Genomic DNA, 19,731 nt, shown 5'->3' with positions numbered 1-19,731 from the left:
GTAATTCAAGGGCATCATTTCTTCTTGTCTCCTTTATTCATTGTTCAGCTTTTGCATGTATATGAGGTGATTGACAATACCATGGCTTGGGTCATGTCCTCAAAGTGACACCTTTGCTTTTTATTGCTTTGAAGAGGTCTTTTGCAATTTGCCCAGTGCAATACATTGTTTCATTTCTTGACTGCTGCTTCCATGGACATTGATTGTGGCGCTGAGTTAAAAGAAAGCCTTGACAACTTTAAAATATTTTCTCCATTTATCATGATGTTGCTTATTGGCCCACTTGTGAGGATTTTTGTTTTCTTTATGTTGAGGTGTAATCCATACTGAAGGCTGTAGTCTCTGATCTTCGTCAGTAAGTGCTTCAAGTTCTCTTGCTTTCAGCAAGCAAAGTTGTGCCTTCAGCGTATCACAGGTTGTTAATGAGTCTTCCTCCAATCCCGCTGCCATGTTCTTCTTCATGTAGTCCAGCTTCTCAGATTATTTGCCAGCATACAGGTTGAATAAGTATAGTGAAAGGATACAACCCCGATGCCAGGGATGGACTACCCAATAAGCAAGGTAAACACGTGCTGAGGGCAACAAGAAACAGAGGCACCATTTGCCCAAAGCAAAGACCTGTAGATGCCAAGCAGACAGGACACAGGAAGAGTGACCACTGCAGTGGAAGGGAACTGGCAGGGAACTAAATGAAATTGACACAAGCTACAGTTCATCTCATTCCACTAAAATGGCACACGTCACCTTTGCTTTCAATCGCAAATGTTATAGTCACGTTTAAAAAGAAACTACATCATAGATAGCTGAGACACACACACGTGTAATGTGTATATATAACTCATATATCCCTTTGGAATGTGTGAATAAGCAGAGGAGGAGGCACCACAGATTATCCGTGTTTAGGGTCCTCACATGCCTTAATCTGGCCCTGCCTGCTGCACACCTTTCCTGATTTTAAACCATGTAGTATCCTCTTGTTCTGTTTGAATGACCGCCTCTTGGTCATTCATGAGCGTGATTAAGTGTTTTGGAATTCCCATTCTTTGAAATCTTATCCATTTTTGTTATTATCTACACAGTCAGATGCCTTTGTTTTATAGAAGAATATTTAAAATTATATGCAGTCATGTGCTGTATAACATCCATTTGGGCAATGTCCGACTGCATATGCATTCATGGCCCCATAAGGGTTTTTTTTTTTAAGGGAAAGCAGCTCTCCTTTTGTTTATTATTTCCTCCTAATGGTTTTAAAGACCCCAGACTCCCAGAGTAAATGAGCTGGAGAGCTCCAGGGTGCATCTCAATCCCAGAAGAGCTTCCTCCTTCATCTCCTTCCCCTCCTCCTGGCCATTCACAGGCCCAGCAGCCACGCAGCTGTTCGCTCCCAGCAAACCTGCTGAGGCTGCTTTGCTCCTGGTCCAGGTGGCTGTAGCAGCTGCACCAGCAGAGTGGGGCAGCCAGGGTCTGCCACTGCCAGCCATGCACCAGGCACCTGCACAGCTGCTCCCTGCCTGGTCCCCACAGCCACTTCTCCCTGCTGCTGTGCACCCCTCCCCCCGCTGCCCTGCCCTGTGCCTGGAGATGTGCAAAGCCTCAATCTAACTCCTAGTGCAGCCCCCACCTGGCCCCCAGTCGCACATCCGTGGGCCTCCTGTACCCAGTGAATACAGCTGTTGGGTTTTGTTGGGCTGGCAGGCAGCCTTGGGGCTGCAGGCTGGGCTGCTCCTGCTCCTTAGGTGGGTGGAAGAGCGGGCAGAGCTGGGTTCCTAATCCGGGGCTGCCTGCTTGTAACATGGTGTTCACACAACGTCCAAATCGCCTAACATCCTATTTCACAGAATGTATTCTGGATGTTAAGCAATGCATGACTGTATAGGAAAACCCTTTGTTTACTAGAAAGTATTAAACATTAATGATTTTTATCGATGAGGGTGTGGGACATACCTGTACCCTCCCTTGAATTGCCTCATTCTTTAGGGTTTATTGTACTTTTAAAAATACAATGTTTTCTGTTTCATTTTAGGCAGTTTGCAAGTAAGCACATTGTGTCTGAGCTTAAGAATTACTTTCAAGAATCCAAATGAAACCATGGGAGGTAGAGAAACTATTGATCCATGTAGAATTGACTTATGTTTGTGGATCGTTCATTCAATAAAGGCCCCTTTTTTTTTAAACAGAGCTGTATGTGGGTATGTGCATGTAACTTTCATTTAGAAATAAACGCACTAGTTTATTATAAAAGTTTCAGTACTGTCAACTGTGCATTCCTCAAAGACTGAAGGTTTTTTGGCATATGGATGATTACTTTATCTTTGTTTTGGTGGAATGTTGCCATATACTTACAGCTGCGACTTACTGAGAACCTGCACATGTGCCAGGCACTTTACGTAGGTTACTATTAATCCTCAAAACAATCTTATGAGGCAGTTTAATTATTATTATTTCGTAATTCATTTTACTGGGATCCACAATCAACGTCTGTGGAAGTTGCTGTCAAGAAATCGAACAATGTATTGCATTGGGCAAATCTGCTGCAAAAGACCTCTTTAAAGTGTTAAAAAGCAAAGATGTTACTTTGAGGACTAAGGTGCACCTTACCCAAGCCATGGTATTTTCAATCACCTCATATGCACCCAAAAGCTGGACAACGAATAAGGAAGACTGAAGAATTGATGCCTTCGAATTATGGTGTTGGCAAAGAATACTGACTATACCATGAATACACAAGGACGAACAAATCTGTCTTGGAAGAAGTACAAGCCAAAATGCTCCTTAGAAGCAAGGATGGCAAGACTTTGTCTCACTTGCTTTGGACACATGATCAGGAGGGACCAGTCCCTGGAGAAGGACATCATGTTTGGTAAAGTAGAGGGTCAGTAAAAAAGAAAAAGACCCTCAATGAGGTGGATTAATACTGTGGCTGCCACAATGGGCTCAAAAATACTAGTGATTGTAAGGATGGTGCAGGACCGGGCAGTGTTTCATTCTGTTGTACATTGGGTTGCTCTGAGTTGGAACCGACTCCATGGCCTCTAACAACAACAACAACAATGATAATTTACGCCCACTTTGCTGATAAACTAAAGCTCAGAAATACAAATAAGTAGTAAAACCAGGATGAAAAATCAAGACTATTTCTGAATCCAAAGCTCTTTCCTTGTTATATACTATCCCTCACTGACCCTTTTCCCTTCTTTTTCAGAGTGAACATTTATGTATGAGGGAGGGAAGAAATAAGAAATGGAGTACTGTCAGGAATCTCTTGTGAAATTCTGGTTGGCTCCAACATCATGGTAGTGGTAGAAAGAGCATGAGACTAAGAGAAAGAGTTTGAGTTATATCTGAGCTCTCCATTAATTAGTGATGATCTTGAACAAGTCACCTAGGCTTTCTTGGCCTGCTTACTTCATCTAATAAAATGAGGAGGTTGAACTGGAGGACTTCTAGGTTCCCTATAAAAACCCATTGCTGTCTAGTGAATTCGAACTCATAGTGGCTCCATAGGATAGAGTAGATAGAACTGCCCCATAGGGTTTCCAAGGAGCCGCTGGTGGAGTCGAACTGCCGACCTTTTGGTTAGCAGCCATAGCTCATAACCACTATACCACCAGGGCTCCAAGTTTCCTATACAATTTTAAAATTCTAGGACCCTACGAATACAACCCTGCTATGGGCTTAAAAATGTCTCAAGAGCCCTGTTAAACATTTTTTACCTGCCAACCATGTTAGAAAAATCAATATCTGTTTGATTCCATGAGCACCCCAGATAAAAGTGTGTCATTCTCTAAATTAAAATCTGTATCCTCTCTTGACCCCATCTTGTAGAGGTGATTTTTGGCATGTGCTATCAACTGTAAATAATGAGGGAGTAGACAGCCCGCATCAGGCCCAGTCAGCCTTGATTTGATGTTAATGTTGGACTGTTAGCCCCTTAGCTGAGTGCCCTCGCCCCACACTGGAATTTGAGGGATTCAATTTAAATGTGTTTAAGGGTAATTTTTTAAAAGCAAACTTATGACTCTTTCATGAATATAAAATGAACACATGCCAAAGATTTCATTCCACTCATTAATTCATGAGGCAACGAGAAAGTTACAAGGGATTAAAAAGTCTCCAAAAAGCAGATATATATGTATATATAAGCCATCAAGAAGGTTAAATGAATTTGCTTATTATACACAAAACTATTTTTTTCCACAGAGGGATAAGCCCAAAAACCAAACCCACGGCAACGACTCAGCAATCCTAAAAGACAGAGTAGAACTGCTTCCTTGGGTTTCCAAGGCTATAGATCTTTACGGAAGCAGAATGCCACATCTTTTTCCAGCGGCCAGCTGGAGGGTTGGAACCGCTGACCTTATGGTTGCAGCTGAGTGCTTTAACCACTGCGCCACCGGGGCGCTTTCGCTGCTCACAGAACTTTCAAAATTCCTGGAAAGTAAAGAAGTTGCCTAGTGCCACCTGGTGGCTGGTGCAAGAAGTACAAGTGATTCCACTGTAATTAAAAAAAACTCACTGGAATTCCTGACTCATAGTGACCCTGTGGCACAGGGTAGAACCGACAGCACTGGAGTTGGGATTTGGTTTCCAAGGCTGTAATCTCTACCGGAGCGGACTGCCACATCTCTCTCCTGCGGAGCAGCTGGTGGGTTCCAACCGAGGGTTCGAACCACCGACCTTCTGGTTAGCAGCTGAGCGCTTAACCACCGTGCCACCAGGGCTCCTTTCTAAAGACAGAGGACACGGGTAACTCAAGACAGGAAAAAAACCTGCGATGAATCATTGATAGTCTATGCAATTCTGTACTGTATTCAGCTGTGTGCATCTAGCCATCCAGCTGTTGTTGCTTAGCAGAACAAAACAACATAGTGAATAAAATTGTGTGTGAACCAACACAGCTTTTTCCTTATGCTGACATCATTCCTCACAATCACAGGTAAGTTAATTTGCATATCAGAAATACCTGCTGTTGTAGAATAGCCTGTAACTCACTTTCCCTTCCTAACGCTCAAGGGGATTCCGATCCACCTGGCACTCTGCATTCAATTCCCACCAACCCCCTTCTTGCTCCCACAATTCCTCTAGGCCTTTAGTCTTCACAACTTATTTCCACCTCAGGTAAGCTCCTTCTCATTCTTACTTAGTTGATATAAATCTCAGTCCAAAAAGCCAGGTGTAGAAGAAAAAATGTTTTCTGCAAATCAACTTAATAAGATTTGGGCATTTTTACCGAGTTTTATACTTCAATAAAAAGTCTATATATGCCCGTTTTGAAGTCTTCAAAAATTTTCATTTAACTCCTCATTAAACCTGTTTTTTCTCAAATGCTAACCTTCAAGACATCATTTCTTCTTTAATTGTAGAGATTAGAGCTCCAATTTCATTTCAGTTCCATATTATAGTTACTGAGGCACAGTTATGTGCTGTACCTGTGCTACCAGTTTCCAGAGTCAGTTCCACTCACGGCGACCCCATGTGTGTCAAAGAACTGTGCTCCATAGTTTTCAATGGCTGGATTTTCAGATGTAGATTGCCAGGCCTTTCTTCTGAGGCACCTCTGGGTGGAGTTGAACTGCTAAGTTTTTAGTTAGTAGCCAAACACAGGAAACCCTGGTGGTGAAGTGGTTAAGTGCTATGGCTGCTAACCAAGAGGTCGGCAGTTCAAATCTGCCAGGTGCTCCTTGGAAACTGCATGGGACAGTTCTACCCTGCCCTATAGGGCTGCTATGAGTTGGAATTGACTTGACAGCAATGGAGTTTTTTGGGTTTGGGCCAAACACTTTCACCATTTGCACAACCCGGGGACTCCATACCTGTGCTCAAACCAAAACCAAACCAAACCCATTGTCATTGCCTCACTTTTGACTCATAGTGAACCTGTAGGATAGAGTAGAACTGCCCCATAGGGTTTCCAGGGAACAGCTGGTGGATTCAAACTGCTGACCTTCTGGTTAGTAGCCTAGCTCTTAACCACTGCACCACCAAGGCTCCACACCTGTGCTAGGTGTTGGGAATTTAATAGCAAACACAGCCCTTGCCTTGGTGGGGCCCTGTGGGGAAGAAAACACTGAAACACAACTGGGATGTGTTGTCCTACCCAAGAGGAAATCCAGGAGCTTATAAAAGAAGCATTAAGCCAAAGTGGAACTGATACTAAGGCCTGAAGGATAATGATGTGGGAGGGAGACAGCATAGAGACCTGTCAAGACAGGAGAACCACCAAGGGTAAAGGCCTTACATTGAGAATAACAGGAACTGAAAAAAGCCCCCTGAGGAGTGCAGAGAGCAAAGTAGGTAGCAGTAGAAAAGAATCTAGAGGCATAGGCAATCAGATTAAGCAGGCCAGCAGAGGCCAAATTTGAGAAACGAATTTACTGGTAGAAAAGTGTCATCAATGGTTATCAGCGGCTCTCGGGGCTGCCTACTAAGATAGCACTAGAGAGCAAAATCTACATTCCCTCTGCAGTGGCTTGTCTATGAAAAATGGCGCCAAGGCAATTAGTTTCAAATTGATGAATGATCTCTCACAGCTGGTGAGGGAAACTGGGATGGCCACTAGAAACTGCTCATTAGCGCCCCTCCTCAAGCAGCACCCAGGGCACGTGCCCTAGCTGCCATACCTTATTTATGCCTCTTTTTGAATATCAGAGTGTTGGAAGTAAATCATTCCATGGAGCAGTGAGATGAGAACCTGCCCCTCCTGTCCTTCCTCTCTGGGAGGAGAGGGTAGGTGTACATTATAGCAAATTGAGGTTATAGCCAATTGGAATAGGGGAGTTGAGGAGTTATGGCACCGGCGTTCCATGCCTTCGACCACCGTTACTGTTATGCCTCTCCTCCCACGCACCTGTTCTCAGTGCCCAGCCAGCAGCCAGCTCCTTTCTTCTCCCATTACACAAATGGCCACCGTCTTCCCTTTGAAGACTGGCTTCTTCCCCATTGCTGCTTAAAAGCGAATGCAGCCTCACACTGATTCTGGACGCATACTCATAACCATCAGTAAAACCTTAACACAGTACACATAGCAAAGATGAAAATTGGAAAATAATGCCCAAGTCAATGAGGCCGTAAAATCATCAGTTGAATCCAATTAACGTGGTAAAGCAACATGGGGCAAGGGGAGGGTTGCAGACTCAAACCAGGGCAAAAAATTAAATAATGGCGTAACTTCATCCCAGACTGAGCATTTGCAAAACCAACCACTTCCACTGGAAAGCTTTTGACTTCAAGTCCCCAGCTGGAGTAAGTGACTAATGTCTTTTTAAAAGTTGAATGCATCCTTTTTTGGTGCTGGAAAAATCACCCTGGAATTTAGATCCTGCCTTAGGCCAAAAATATCTGGCAAGAAATCAGCCTGACTTGCTTGGAATAGGAACATCAACTCATTCTGAGATGATATAACTATTCCCTGAGTTGTAGTGTGTACCTGTATTTTTAGCCTTGGGAGAATGTTGAATTAAATGTAGAAAAATCAAGAAACCAAACCGACAGCCTTAACCCTTTTCTATTGAATTGAGGAATAATCAGTATATTAGGGACTTACAGTAGTTATAATGTTTCAGATAATTGAGTCTACGAGACTAGCTGGAGATTAGCCTTCTGATTCCAACTTGAAATGCGTAACGGAGTAATTGACTTTAGATTCCCGATTTATTGCTGAAGGATGTAAGAGGATTGTACGATGTGTGAACAGTATAGTATTGGAGTGTTTAAGAAATTAATATTTATAAATTTAATTTAGCCTGTAAGTACTTGAGAATATTTTGCTTGTCAGGGTAGGTGATTAATGTACTTAAAAACAGAAAATTGAATATGTTAAATTTATGAATGCAGCTTAAAATGTTTAAGGGAAATTTCATTAAACTAAGCTTGTAAACGGAAACCCTGGTGGCGTAGTAGTTAAGAGAAGCTTGTGAACCGAACTGGCTATTGAAGGGAGTTTAGTTTGTTCAACTTGGGAATATTAATCAAAGCCCTCTTGACTGTGATTATTAAAAATGTACTAGACTTATTAATAGGATAATGAGATTTATATGTTGAACTTAAAGGCTTAAGGAAAACTCAGTTTTAAATTTTTATAACTTTAATACATTGTTTTAAAATAATCTTTTCTGTACATATTCTTACCCCTTGCGATTCCCACCCAATGGATAACAAACTCACCAGAAAAGTCTTTTCCTTTTTTTTTTTCCTCAAGAGCTTTACTATTAGCAAGATTGGGGGGAAATAAAAAGAGAGAGAAAAAGTTTACAGTTCCTTGCTGCAATAAAATCCAACAGTTCAGGAGAAAAAAAATGGGAGGGTAGAGAGGGAAGGGAAGGAGCCCTGGTGGCGCAATGGTTAAGTGCTCAACTGCTAACTAAAAGATCAGTGGTTCAAACCCACCAGGGGTCCACAGGAGTAAAGACCTGGCAATCTGCTCCCAAAAAGATTACAGCCTAGAAAATCATGTGGGGCAATTCTACTCCATCACATGGGGTCACTATAAGTTAAAATTGACTCAACGGCACACAACAACAACAGAGAGGGAAGGAAGAGTCCTGGGTGGTACAAACAGTTAATGTACTAGGCTGCTAACTGAAAGGTTGGAGGTTCGAGTCCACCCAGAAGTGTGCCAGAAGAGAGACCTGGCGATCTATTTCTGAAGACTCAGTGATCGAAAACCCTGTGGAGCACAGTTCTACTCAGACACAAATGGGGTTGCCATGAATTAGTGTCAACTCCCAACTGGGAAGAGAGCTTCTGAGAGTATGAAACTGATTCAGCTGGATCAGCTTTTCCTATAGGACCTTTTATGTATAACAAACACATATTTATTGTATGTAAGGAGCCCTGGTGGCACAGTGGTTAAAGCGCTCAACTACTAACCGAAAGGTTGGTTATTCGAAGCCATCAGCCATTCCACAGGAGAAAGATGTGGCAGTCTCCTTCCGTAAAAATTTACAGCATTGGAAACTCTATGGGGCAGTTCTACTTTGTCCTATAGGGTCATTTATCAGTTGGAATCAACTTGATGGCAGTGGGTTTAGACTGTATGAAAAGGAGCCCTGATAGCTCAGTAGTTAAAGTGCTTGGCTGCTAACCAAAGGGTTGGTGGTTTGAACCCACCAGCCGCTTTGTGGGAGAAAGATGTGGCAGTCTGCTTCCCTAAAGATTACAGCCTTGGAAACCCTATGGGGCAGTTCTACTCTCTCCTATAGAGTCACTGTGGGTCAGAATTGACTCGATGGCAATGGGTTTGGTTTGGTTTTTGGATAGAATCATGGAAAGAAAAAAAATTACGGAAAAACTGAGGAAATCTGAATAAAATATGAACTTTAGTAATAATGTATCAATCAGTAATGTTTCAATGGTCACTGGTAATAATATGGTTCATTAATTGTAACAAACGTGTCATACTAATTTAAGATGCCACCAATAGAGGAAACTGTCGGCGGGGGAGAGGGTGGTGAAGGCATATAGGAACTGTCTGTACTATCTGCTCAGTATTTCTGTAAATTTAAAATTCTTTTAAAAAATAAAGCCTATTAGTAATAATAGACTTTGTAACTTTGAGGAATAAGGTACGCCTGCCCCAAGCCATGGTATTTTTAATCACCTCATATGCCTGTGAAAGCTGAACAATGAATAAGGAAGACCAAGGAAGAATTGATGCATTTGAATTATGGTGTTGGCAAAGAATATTGAATATACCATGGACTGCCAGAAGAATGAACAAATCAGTCTTGGAAGAAATATAGCCAGAATGCTCCTTAGAAGCAAGGAAGGCAAGATTTCATTTCAGGTACTTTGTACGTGATAGCGGGAGGGGTCAGTCCCTGGAGAAGTGCATTATGCTTGATAAAGCAGAGGGTCAGCAAAAGAGAGGAAGACCCTCAATGAGATGGCTTCACACAGTGGCTGCAACAATGTGCCTGAAACATAGCAACCATTTTGAGGATGGCACAGGACCAGGCAGTGTTTCATTCTGTTGTACACAGGGTTGCTATGAATCGGAACCAACCAGATGGCAACTAACAACAACAACATTAATAATAATAATAATTAAAAAAAAAATCAGGAGACTGGTAACATGTAGAGTGTGAACTGGGTTGAGATTGGGCCAGGAGAGGTGAAGAGGCTACTGAGGTGACTCCCAAAGACCTAATAGTTACATAGGTGCTTGTTGTTATTGTTGTTAGGTGCCGTCGAGTCGGTTCCGACTCATAGCGACCCTATGCACAACAGAACAAAACACTGCCTGGTCCTGAACCATCCTTACAATCGTTGTTATGCTCGAGCTCATTGTTGCAGCCACTGTGTCAATCCACCTCGTTGAGCGTCTTCCTCTTTTCCACTGACCCTATACTCTGCCAAGCACGATGTCTTTCTCCAGGGACTGATCCCTCCTGACAACATGTCCAAAGTATGTAAGATGCAGTTTCGCCATCCTTGCCTCTAAGGAGCATTCTGGCCACACTTCTTCCAAGACAGATTTGTTCGTTCTTTTGGCAGTCCATGGTATATTCAATATTCACATGCATATGATGTGATTGAAAATACCGTGGCTTGGGTCGGGCGCACCTTAGTCTTCAGGGTGACATCTTTGCTCTTCAACACTTGGAAGAGGCCCTTTGCAGCAGATTTAACCAATGCAATACGTCTTTTGACTTCTTGACTGCTGCTTCCATGGCTGTTGATTGTAGATCCTAGTGAAATGAAATCCTTCATAACTTCAGTCTTTTCTCCATTTATCACGATGTTGCTCATTGGTCCAGTTGTGAGGATTTTTGTTTTCTTTATGTTGAAGTGTCATCCATACTGAAGGCTGTGGTCTTCGATCGTCATTAGTAAGTGCTTCAAGTCCCCTTCACTTTCAGCAAGCAAGGTTATGTCATCTGCATAACGCAGGTTGTTAATGAGTCTTCTTCCAATCCTGATGCCCCGTTCTTCTTCATATAATCCAGCTTCTTGGATTATCTGTTCAGCATACAGATTAAATAGGTATGGTGAAAGAATACAACCCTGATGCACACCTTTCCTGACTTTATACCAATCAGTATCCCCTTGTTCTGTCCGAACAACTGCCTCTTGATTTATGTAAAGGTTCCTCATGAGCATAATTAAGTGTTCTGGAATTCCCATTCTTCGCAGTGTTATCCCTAGTTTGTTATGATCCACACAGTTGAATGCCTTTGCATAGTCAATAAAACACAGGTAAACATCCTTCTGCTTTCAGCTAGGATCCATCTGACATCAGCAATGATATTCCTGGTTCCACGTCCTCTTCTGAAACTGGCCTGAATTTCTGGCAGTTCCCTGTCGGTATACTGCTGCAGCCGTTTTTGAATGATCTTCAGCAAAATTTTGCTTGTGTGTGGTTTTAATGATATGGTTCTATAATTTCCACATTCAGTCGGATCACCTTTCTTGGGAATAGGCATAAATACGGATCTCTTCCAGTCAGTTGGCCAGGAAGCTGTCTTCCACATTTCTTGGCATAGACAAGTGAGTACCTCCAGTGCTGCATCTGTTTGTTGAAACATCTCAGTTGATATTCCATCAATTCCTGGAGCCTTGTTTTTCGCCAATGCCTTCAGAGCAGCTTGGACTTCTTCCTTCAGTACCACTGGTTCCTGATCATATGCCACCTCTTGAAATGGTTGAACATCGACTAATTCTTTTTGGTATAATGACTCTGTGTATTCCTTCCACCTTCTTTTGATGCTTCCTGTGTCGTTTAATATTTTCCGCATGGAATCCTTCACTAGTGCAACTCGAGGCTTGAATTTTTTCTTCAGTTCTTTCATCTTGAGAAATGCCAAGCGTGTTCATTCCTTTTGGTTTCCCATCTCCAGCTCTTTGCACATGTATTGTAATACTTTATTTTTTCTTCTGGAGAGGCCCTTTGAAATCTTCTGTTCAGTTCTTTTACTTCATCAATTCTTCCTTTTGCTTTAGCTGCTCGATGCTCAAAAGCAACTTTAAGAGTCTCCTCTGACATCCATCTTGGTCTTTTCTTTCTTTCCTGTCTTTTCAGTGACCTCTTGCTTTCTTCATGGATGATGTCCTTGATGTCATTCCACAACCCGTCTGGTCTTCGGTCACTAGTGTTCAATGCGTCAAATCTATTCTTGAGATGGTCTCTAAATTCAGGTGGGATATACTCAAGGTCATATTTTGGCTCTTGTGGACTTGCTCTGATTTCTGAAGAAAATCAGAGCAAGTCCACGAGAGCCATAGATGCTTACCTTATAATAATTCATTAGGGTATACATTTATCCCATGAGGTTTTCAATATATGTGGTCTGATTTTTCTTACAATAACAAGTTAAAAATAAGCTAAAAAATTAATTTCATCTGACTTTGTTTTTCTTCAAATGTGTCTGTTGAAAAATTTGGTGTCCCTGGGTGGTGTGAACAGTTAAGTGTTCAGCTGCTAACCAAAAGATTGGTTGTTCAAGCCTATTCAGAGGTACCTCAGAAGAAGAGTCTGGAAATCTACTTCTAAGAAATTATCCACTGAAAACCCTATGAAGCACAATTCTTTCCTGACACACATAGGGTTTCCATGAGTCAGAATTGACTGGATGGCCACTGGTATGGTATGTGTCTTAGTCACCTAATGCCGCCATAACAGAAATACCACAAGTGGATGGCTTTAAGAGAGAGAAATTTATTTTCTCACTGCCTGGTAGGCTAGAAGTCCAAATTCAAGGTGTCAGCTCCAGGGGAAGGCTTTCTCTGTTGGCTCTGGAGGAAGGTACTTGTCATCAGTGTTCCCCTGGACTAGGAGCTTCTGGGTGCAGGAACTCTGGGCTCAAAGGATGCCCTCTGCTCCTGGTGCTTCTTTCGTGGTGGTATGAGGTCCCCACTCTCTGCTTGCTTCTCTTTCCTTTTATCTTTTATAATATAAAAGGTGGTTCAGGCCACACCCCAGGGCAACTCCCTTTACATTGGATCAGGGATGTGACCTTAGTAAGGGTGTTACATCCCACCCTTCTCCTCTTTAACCACAGGCACAGATTATGATTTATAACACATAGGGAAATCACAAAATAGGGCACAAACACACAATACTGGGAATCATGGCCTAACCAAGTTGACAGATATTTTGGGGGGACACAACTTAATCGATGACAGTATGATATTGAAAAATTCAAATTATGTACATGACTGTTGTTGTCATTGTTAGGTGCCGTCAAGTCAATTTTTGACTCACAGCAACCCAATGGAACGGAGTAGAACTGCCCCATAGGGTTTTCTAGGCTGTCGTCTTTACAGGAGCAGAGCTCTTGCAGAGCCGGTGGGTTAAAACTGCCAATCTTTTGATTAACAGCCGAGCCCTTAAGTGTTGAGTCACCAGAGCTCCTTGTATTTGACTTGCATTATATTTTTAATGGAGAGCTCTGCTTTGAAAGTGTCCTGTGTCAGAATATTGTTGCATTTTGCCTTTGAGTGAACCTTTCATGCAAGATGCTTGTCAGACTCTCAAAGGGCAGGGAGCAGGGACTCCACTGGGATTACAGTGACTGGTTTTATGCCTTTATGTGCTTGCTAATAATAAATGACTTTCAACAGGCAGGTTTAAAGAAAAAAAGTAAAAAGAAACTGATAAAATTAATGTTTTAAGTTTATTTTAATCTTTTTATTGTAAGAAAAGTAAAGCCTCAGATATTGAAAATGCCTTAATGAGTTATTTTAAGGTGTTGTTGTTAGGTACCATCAGTCGGTTCTGACTCATATCAACCCTATGCACAACAGAATGAAACACTGCCCGGTCCTGCGCAATCCTCACAATTGTTGCTAAGCTTGAGCCCATTTTTGCAGCCACTGTGTCAATCCATTTCCTTGAAGGTTTTCCTCTTTTTCATCCACCCTCTACTTTACCAAGCATGATGTCCTTCACCGGGGACTGATCCCTCCGAATAACATCTCCAAAGTATGTGAGACGTAGTCTCACCATCCTTGCTTCTAAGGAGGATTCTGATTGTATTCTTCCAATACAGATTTGTTCCTTCTTTTGGCAGTCCATGGTATATATTCAATATTCTTCACCAATACCACAATTCAAAGGCATAAATTCTTCTTCAGTCTTACTTATTCATTGTTCAGCTTTCACATGCATATGAGGCTATTGAAAACACCATGGCTTGGGTCAGGTGTCCCTTAGTCTTCAAGGTGACATCTTTGTTTTCAACACTTTAAAGAGGTCTTTTGTAGCTGATTTGCCCAATGCGATGAGTCTTTTGAGTTCTCAACTGCTGCTTCCATGGCTGTTGATTGTGGATCCAAGTAAAACGAAACCCTTGACAATCTCAAACTTTTCTCCATTTATCATGATGTTGCTTATTGGTCCAGTTGTGAGGATTTTTGCTTTCTTTTATGTTGAGGTATAATCCACACTGAAGGCTGTGTTCTTTGATCTTCATCAGTAAGTGCTTCAAGTCCTCTTTACTTTCAGCAAGCAAGGTTGTGTCATCTTCTGAAACTATATCAGACAATGTTTGGCTGCTATTCATAAGGTTTTCACTGGCTACTTCTTTTCAGAAGTAAGTAGACTGCTGAGTCCTTCTTCCTAGTCTGTCTTAGTCTTGAAGCTCGGCTGAAACCTGTCAGCCATGGGTGACGCTGCTGGTATCTGAATACCGGTAGCATAGCTTCCAGCATCACAGCAACACACAAGCCCCCACAGTATGGCAAACTGGCAGACGCATGGGGAATGTTATTAGCTAAAATAAATGATTATTCATGTTGCTTTCATTGTATGAGCCCACCTGTACTGAGGTTGTGCAGAGAAGACATATATGTCCCTCTCATCCTGAGGGGCTACTGATACTTACCAAAGAACCAGACATGGAGGACAGATATTGATTTAGGTCAGTTTGCAACAGAGAGGACAAGCTCAATCTCCAAAGTCTCTACAAAAGGCCTGGAAATGAGCTGGTAGAGAGAAAGAGAGGGAAAAAGAGAGAGACCCTATTGATGCTAAAGAATGCTCGGTCCCAGTAGGGGGTCACTGCAGAAAGTAGCATAGATCAGGTTCCCTTGGTCATGGATGCCTCAGTAGAAGCCAGCATGGAAAGAGGACCATGCCCAAAGATCAGCTGAGCTTTACCTTTTTTTTTTTCTTTATAATAGATGAATTTTATTGCATCTTAAAAATATCACCAATAGATCTTAGGAATCATTCAGCCTTGTTACCGTAGCTGGACAACTCTTAGATCTTACTCATCAGCTTGTTCCTTTTTCAGAGACACAGATAGTGTTGTTGTTGTTGTTAGGTGCCACCAAGTTTGTTACAATTCATAATAATCCAATGCATAACAGAACAAAACACTGCCCAGTCCTGCACCATCCCCACAATTATTGTTATGTTTGAGCCCATCTGTATCGAGGTTGTGCAGAGAAGTATTCTGGAATTCCCATTCTTCACAATGTTATCCATAATTTGTTATGATCCACACAGTTGAATGCCTTTGCATAGTCAATAAGACACAGGTAAATATCTGTCTTAGTTATCTAGTGCTGGTATAACAAAAATACCGCAAGTTGATGGCTGTTGGTTCAACAAACAGAAGTTTATTCTCTCACAGGCTAGTAGGCTAGAAGTTCGAATTCAGTGTTCCAGCTCCAGGAAAGGGCTTTCTCTCTGTGTTGGCCCTGGAGGAAAGTCTTTGTCATCAATCTTTCCCTGGTCTGAGAGATTCTTCTCACAGGATCCCCAGGTTCAAAGGATGCACTCTGCTCCTGGCACTGCTTTCTTGGTGGTATGAAGTCTCCCATGTCTCTCTGCTCACTTTTCTCTTTTGTATCTCAGAAGAGATTGATTTAAGACACAACCTAATCTTGTAGATCGAGGCCTTTCTCATTAACATAATTGCCCCTAATTCCACCTCATTAACATCATAAAGGTAGGGTTTACAACACACAGGAAAATCACATCAGATGACAAAATGGTGGACAATCACACAATACTGGGAATCACGACCTACCAAGTTCACGGATGTTTTGGGAGACACAATTCAGCCTATGACATTTCGCCCTTTGGCCCCCCAAAATTCATGTCCTTGCCACATGTAAAACATATTCACCCCATCAACACCTTTCTGGTATTCTCTCCTTTCAGCCAAGATACATCTGACGTTGGCAATGATATCCCTTCTTCCATGTCCTCTTCTGGATTTGGCTTGAATTTCTGGCAGTTCCCTGTTAATGTACTGCTGCAACCACTTTTGAATGATCTTCAGCAAAATATTACTTATGTGTGATACTAATAATATTGTTTGGTAATTTCCATGTTCTGTTGGATCACATCTCTTTGGAATAGGCACAGGTAAGTTGGTTGGCCAGGTAACTGTCTTACAAATTTCTTGGGAGAGATGAGTGAGCACTTGCAGTGTTCCATCTGTTTGTTGAAACATCTCAATTGTATCCCATCAGTTCCTGGAGCTTTGTTTTTCACCATTCCCTTCAGTGCAGCTTGGACTTCTTTCTTCAGTACTACTGGATCCTGATCATATGCTACCTCCTGAAATAGCTGAACGTTGACCAATTCTTTTTGGTACAGTGACTATATATTCCTTCCATCTTCTTTTGATACTTCCTGCGTCATTCAATATTTTACCCATTGAATCTTTCAGTATTGCAACTTGAAGCTTGAATTTTTCTTCAGTTCTTTCAGCTTGAGAAATGCTGACTGTGTTTTTCCTTTTTGGTTTTCAAACTCCAGGTGTTTGCTCATTTTATTATAATACTTTACTGTCTTCTTGAGCTGCCCTTTGAAATCTTCTGTTCAGCTCTTTTCCTTCATCATTTCTTCCATTTGCTTTAGTTACTCTACATTCAAGAGGAAGTTTCAGTGTCTCTTTTGACATTGAATTTGGTCTTTTCTGTCTTTTTAGTGACCTTTTGTTTTCTTCATGTATGATGTCTTTGATGTCATCCCACAACTCATCTGGTCTTTGGTCATTAAAGTTCAATGCGTCAAATCTGTTGTTGAGATGGTCTCTTAATTCAGGTGGGATATACTCAAGGTCATGTTTGGCTTTCGTGGATTTGTTTAATTTTCTTCAGCTTCAGCTCGAACTTGCATGTGAGTAATTGATAATATATTCTGCAGTTGGCCCCTGGCTTTGTTCTGACTGATGATATTGAAGCTTCCTCGTTGTTTCTTTCTATACATGTAGTCAATTTGCTTCCTGTGTATTCCATCTGGTGAGGTTCATGTATGTAGTTGCCATTTATGTTCTTGAAAAAAGGCATTTGCCATTAATAAGTCATTGGTCTTGCAAAATTCTATTATGCAATTTCTGGCATCATTTCTATTACCAAGGCCATATTTTCCAACTACTAATCCTTCTTTGTTTCCAGCTTCCATATCCCAATCACCAGTAATTATCAATGCATCTTGATTGCATGTTTGATCAATTTCAGATGGCAGAAGTTGGTAAAAATCTCCAATTTCTTCCTCTTTGGCATTAGTGGTTGGTACATAAATTTGAATAATAGTCATATTAACTGGTCTCCTTTGTTGGTGTATGGATATTATCCTATCACTGACAGTGTTGTACTTCAGGATAGATCTTGAAATGTTCTTTTTGACAATGAACATGAAACCATTCTTGTTCAATTTGTCATCCTTGTCATAGTAGATCACAAAATTGTCTGATTCAAAATGGCCAATACCAGTCCATTTCAGCTCACTAATGCCTAGGATATAGATCTTTATGAGTTCCATTTCATTTTTGACAACTTCAAAATTTCCTAGATTTATACTTCGTACACTCCATATTCTGATTATTAACGGATATTTACCACTGTTTCATCTCATTTTGAGATGTACCACATCAACGAATGAAGGTACCAAAAGCTGGATTCCCTCCATGTCATTAAGATCAACTCTATTTTAAGGAGGCAGCTCTTCCCCAGTTGTCTTTCGAGTGTCTTCCAACCTGAGGGGCTCATCTTCCTGCACTATATCAGGCAAATTTCTGCTGATATTCATAAGGTTTTCACTGGCCAATTTTCCAGAAGTAGACCACCAGGTCCTTCTTCCTAGTTTGTCTTAGTCTGGAAGCTCCAGTGAAACCTGTTAACCGTGGGTAATCCTGCTGGTATTTGAAATACAGGTGGCATAACTTCTAGCGTCACAGCAACATACAAATCCCCACGGTATGACAAACTGACAGACGAGTGATGGTTACAACCCATATCATATAGGAAATACTTGCTCTCTGGAGGAACATTGCCTTGGCTACTGCTTCAGCAGGTTCCAACATGTCAACCACTTTCTCTTCAGGCAACCTCTGATGGTTAGTAAATCCTGCTATATTGGTATTCTAATCTGCAAAGTATGAAGGTTTTCTTTTGTTCGAGCCACTTTTTAAAAATGTAATAGCTGCTGTACCATCTTGTTTGAACATCCTGTGTAAGCACATGACAAGGCAATTCTAAAATCCCTTGTCTGCCTTGTGGTTTGTCTTTGATTGAAGAAAAATGATGAAAGTGGCCCATTATCTTTGTGCTTACAGTCAGTAATTCTCTTTAGAATGTTGTGTGCTAATTGGTTTTTAAAAACATGAGGCCTAAATGGAATTAACTAACTGAAAACTAAATAAAGTTTTAAATTTTTTAAAGTTATTTTATTTATTGTTATGAATGCCAGAACGTCAGATAGTGCCTCAGAGATTAGGATTATGTTATAATCTAATCTCTATGGTTCTATCTTGTGCTGTTTTTAAATTTTTACAAAGCTTTGTTGACTCAGAAAGAATATATTTGTCCTAAAGTTATCTAGTTAACGCTGTCCCTATTTATATATTAAAGATTTCTTATTTTTTTATGACATGAAGAGCTTTCACAATCATCATTATTTTAGCACTTTACTCTTGCAAATTAAAAATATACATTTGTACATTAACTGATAGAATTCAAAACCCAAAGCACACAAATATTTTTTTTACTTTGAGTTACATCTAAAATGTTTACCTAGATTTGAAAAAAAAAAACAAACCTGTATTTGAAAGTACATATTCTGAAGTTAATGACCCTGAATTACATGCCCTTGTTCTATTATTGACGTTGTTATGCTGATTAGATTTGACTGTACTTTGTAATCACTTGCTCATTGATAATATGCAAGTTCAGGGAGGCCGGACAGGACTTTAAAGTTGGCATTCTGCTGCTCAGCCTTCCAAAGATCAAAGCTGATGCCTCAAAACAGATTTTGGCCAAACATCAAGGCTGAAGCTACACTTTGGTGCAATCCTTGTTGTTGTTGGTAGCTGCTGTCAAACTGAGTTCACCCCCAACTCATGGGGACCCCATTCAGGGGAAGATCTGGGAGCTCTGTTGAAACCTGTTTAGGATCATAGTAACACAGCAAGCCTTCACTGACAGAAGGGTTGTGGCTACTCCTGAAGTACATTGGCCAGAAACTTGTATCTCCCGCATGGAGATGAGAATTCTACCACTGAAGCACCTGGTTCCCAGGAAATAGTGATAGAAGTCCAGGTATTTTAGGCTGGAAGCAAATGGGCTACAATAGGAGAAAAGGTTCAAGGAAGAATGTTAGAAAGAATTCAATGTTTTTTTTTTGTAGTTAGGTCAGGAATAGGATTGGGTAATCAGAGCTCTAGGACTCTCTTGCCAGTTGAGGGAAGCTTTGATTGGTGCTATCTTTTATGAAAAGTCTGCAAAAATCACACCAATGCTAGGCACTCTCTGTCTTCAGCCCAGATGTTTGCTAAC

This window comes from Loxodonta africana, chromosome 4 (genome assembly GCF_030014295.1).
Source record: "Loxodonta africana isolate mLoxAfr1 chromosome 4, mLoxAfr1.hap2, whole genome shotgun sequence".
Taxonomy (NCBI): domain Eukaryota; kingdom Metazoa; phylum Chordata; class Mammalia; order Proboscidea; family Elephantidae; genus Loxodonta; species Loxodonta africana.
This window is presented reverse-complemented; position numbering follows the sequence as displayed.